Genomic DNA, 4217 nt, shown 5'->3' with positions numbered 1-4217 from the left:
ACCTCAATTTTATCTATCTCATGGCTGACCATTTTCCCCTGTCCCACCTCTAGCTTGTAACTCCCTTCTTATTCATATCTAACAGGTGGTAACTCTCTCAACTTCAAAGCTTTATTAAGAGGACATCTACTACAAAGACTTTTCTCTACTAAGCCCTCATTTCCTCTTCCTCCACTCCCTTCTGCATTGTCTTTGAAGTTGGATTTGCATTCCTTATTTAACACCACCCCAGCACCATAGCCCTTCTGTACCTACCTATCCATAATTTTACTTCTGTCTTTCCTGTAGACTGTAAGGGTTCGTTGTGGGCAGGGAACGTATATACCAACTCTATTATATTGTACTTTCCCAAGTGTTTAGTACAGTGCTATCCATACAGGGATAAATACAATTGATTGATTGATTGACTGACTGAACAGGAGCAATTCAGGCAGATGCGTTGATATGAAAGCAGATAGCCTTTGACATTCAAAAATCTGGGTCTTTATCACTAGGGTGTCATCCTTATCTGCTCTTTATTTCCTCAACAGTGCACCAAGGCCTGGCCAGGGACAGAGGGGGAGTGGGGAGAGGTGTGTTGAAGGAATGGCTTATTTATGGTTAAAAGAGAGTAAGTTCTTTGTATCTTGGCAGGTGTCAACAGCGCTATATTATGATAGTGTTTACAATCTTGGAAACAACCAATAAATCTCCTAGAGGAGTTATCTTTATTTGAAACTAAATATGTTAGGACTGTTGGTGCTGTTGCTAAGTCATTTTGGGTGTGAGTTTATGTTCTTGTGTTCTGTCAGAAGTCTAAGAATAATATGATAATTCACATAATATCAGAACGAGAGTGTAAGAATTTTCATTGTGGTCCACAGATTAGTAGCAGTGAAGGAGCAAAGGAAGGAGGTGGGTCATTTGAAGACTGCTCTCAAGGTCTTTCTGGATTGGTCTTGTTGTTCCTCCTTGGACTACAGTTGAGAAACTCTAGTACTAACTAGACTTATTTTTGGCTTTTTTCTTTTATCTTAGGAAGGTGAGCATCTGGTCACCTAAGAAGCAGCTGCATCATTTGATAACCTACTGGGTGTCTGAGCAGTTATTATGAATGTATTTCTTACCAGTGTTAGACAGCTGTAACATACAAAACAGTGTGCTCCAAACAGATGTGTTGAAAGCTCGAAAGGCATTTACAGAGGAAGGAAGGACAAAAACTGTGAAAACCAGATAACAAAGGGCTCAGTTGCTGACATTTCCCAGAACTCTCTGGGTTTCTAAGCCTGTCCACCACATGAGATGCCCTGTCTGTAACCTGCGATTCTGGATCATGTTTCTAAAAAAAGTTTGGTCCATGTCTACTGAGTCCTCAAGAATTTCCATTGGTTGCCCATATCTCTCTACGTCAAGCAGAAACTCCTCACAATTGTCATTAAAGTATTCCACCAGCATGACCCCTCTTGCCTTACCACCAACACAGCTCTGTCTACACACTCCACTCCTTTAGTACCATGTAATTCACTGTGTCCTCATCTAGTCTATCTCACGGGCAACCCCTTTCCCACATCCTTCCCCTAGCCTGGGAGTCCTGACTTCAGTATATGACAGATGACCCCTCTCCCCATCTCCATAGTTTTATTAGGGTAACATATCCTTCTCCAATTAAGTCCTCTTTTCCCTTGACTCCTCCTCCCTTCTTCATCATGTATGCATTTGAATCTGTGACCTTGGGACATTTGATATTCATTCATTCAATCATGTTTATTGAGGACTTATTGTGTGCAGAACACTGTATTAAGTACTTGGGAGAGTACAATACAACAACAGACACATTTCCTGACCACAGTAGCTTACCTTCTAGAGAGGGAGAGAGACATTTATATAGATAAATAAATTAGAGATAGGTACATAGGAGAGATTCACCTAACCCTCAAAGCCACAGCATTTCTGTGCATATATATAAATTTTGAATTATAAATTGTATTATTAAAGTAATTATTAATAATTACATTAATGTCTCTCTCCCTCTCTAGACAGTAAACTCACAGTAGTTAGGGAACATTTCTAACAACTCTGTTGCATTACACTCTCCCAAGTGCTTAGTGAACTGTTCTACACACAGTAATCACTCAATTACCATGATGATAACATAAACCACCCTCTGAATAGAGCTAGAGAGGACCATGGCTTTTAAAAGAGATTGTTCCATAGGAAGTGTCTTTTCTGTGTGTTGCTTTCACACATGCTGCTGACTGCCTCCCTCTTTCTTTGGGTCCCTGCCAGAAGATTTCCATATGCTGAGGTATCTCTCTGTGTTACCAATATCTGTAGTAAAAGAGGCTATGGTGATAAAATTTGGGGATATTTCAGTTTAAGCCTTTTTCATCTCCTTCCCAAAGGAAAAGCATTAGCACAGGCTGTGTTTCAAGAGTTTGGCCCTGAGCATATGTTAAAACTCTTTGTATCTCTTCACTAATCCCTGGGTCTACAGTGGCAAGCCTCCATTTTTGAATTACTCTGTATTCTAGCCAAATGAAATATTGATTAAACATTGACTTTGGCCATTATTTTCTTGGGAAATTTAGCTCAGCCAAGGTTACAGAAGCTTTGTAGAGCTAGATAACAGAGCTTGGCTAGTTTTTCTAGCCCTTTTATTTTTCCTTCCTCTCTAAGTAGTGCTGCATAAAGGAAGTTCCACATTATTTTTTAACTTTAATTCCTGTTCCATGTAGATCAGCTAGATGACTACACTAAACTCAAGAAACATGGTTTCTGAGTCTAATACCTGAAAAGGGCTAAAAGAGATTCACTTGGAAAACTAACTTAGAAACGCTTCCAACAGTCTCCAAGAAATGTCACAAGTTCTAGAGAATATATTTTGCACAGAAACAAGAAAATATAGCACTGACTGTGAACCTCTTGGTGGAGTAAGCCCTTCACTACAAATTGAAGGTAGTCCTAAATGGCCAACCAGTGGAGACTATTGAATACTAAAGTGTGTCTTGTCTTGTTTTATGCCATTGAGTCATTTCCGACCCATAGCGACACCATGGACACACCTCTCTTATATCACCCCGTTCTTCATCTGCAATCGTTCTGGCAGTGTATCTTGGTAAAAATATGGAAATGGTTTACCATTGCTGCGTTCCTCACAGTCAACTTGAGTCTCTGCACTTGACTGTCTCCCATGCCACTGTTGCCCAGCATGGATTAGTTTTCACTTGTAGCAGATTGCCTTCCACTCGCTAGCCACTGCCCAAGCTAGGAATGGCATGGTTAGGCCTCTGCTTGACTCTCCCTCCCATAGCTGAGACTGGTAGAGTACTGGAAATTCTCCAGGTGCAACACTGAGAGTGAAAAGGATCTTACAGTGTGTAATAGTAATGAACCATCCTATAACGGGGAAACCTTAACCACTACTGACATCTTTATCCACAACATCAAAATGCTGTCCTAGAATCGTTATCTAGGCAACACTGTCCAGTAGAACACTATAGATACACAAATAGAGAAACCAAGGGCCAGATTCACCTTGTTCAATGGACCAGGTTGTCATGAATCTCTCGAGTTCCAGAACTGAGAGAGCCCCGAGGGCCTGAGAGAGTTATCTAGACCTCTTCACTCAAGTGACTTGTAGAAGTTTCTCATTTTCTATGATGCCACAAAATCACTCTGTGGGCCTTCTGGAGTTGGAGCCAGGTAGAGCAGAGCAGTGCAGAGAAGAAAAAAAAAAAAACCCTCACCAATCCCACTGCTCATAGAAGATCACTCTCAAGACCTCTGAAGGTCCCTAATCCAGCACCCTTAATCCAGAAAGAAGAATAAATTTTCTTTTGTGAGACCATCAAACGAAGTGTTGTGATGAGACATTAGTCAGTGGTATTCATTGAGTGCTTAATTTATGCAGAGCACTGTACTAAGTGCTTGGGAGAGTACGATACAACATATCAAGCTTCAGAAAAAACTTAGGACTGCAATGTGGTCTAATAGAAAGACCACCACTTGCCTACTGGGTAGTCTTGAGCAGGTTACTTTACCTCTCTCTTCCTTAGCTTCCTCTTCTGTGAAATGTGTATTAACAATAATGATAATAATTCTGGTATTTGTTAAGCACTTACTGTGCGACAGGCACTGTTCTAAGAGCTGGAGTGGAATGAGCAAATCAGGTTGGACATATGATGATGATGATGTTGGTATTTGTTAAGCGCTTCTATGTGCCGAGCACTGTTCTAAGC

General features: G+C 40.7%; 1 non-coding gene across 1 annotated transcript; it reads right to left on the bottom strand.

Annotated features, from left to right (window-relative positions):
* Positions 1-3201: 3201 nt before the first annotated feature.
* On the bottom strand, positions 3202-3339 carry LOC114815495. Its single transcript, XR_003763273.1, has one exon. It is a non-coding gene; the product is annotated as a small nucleolar RNA SNORA7 (small nucleolar RNA).
* Between the last annotated feature and the right edge of the window lie 878 nt (positions 3340-4217).

The sequence above is a fragment of the Ornithorhynchus anatinus genome, chromosome 1, assembly GCF_004115215.2.
Source record: "Ornithorhynchus anatinus isolate Pmale09 chromosome 1, mOrnAna1.pri.v4, whole genome shotgun sequence".
NCBI classification, from domain to species: Eukaryota; Metazoa; Chordata; class Mammalia; order Monotremata; family Ornithorhynchidae; genus Ornithorhynchus; species Ornithorhynchus anatinus.
This window is presented reverse-complemented; position numbering and strand designations above follow the sequence as displayed.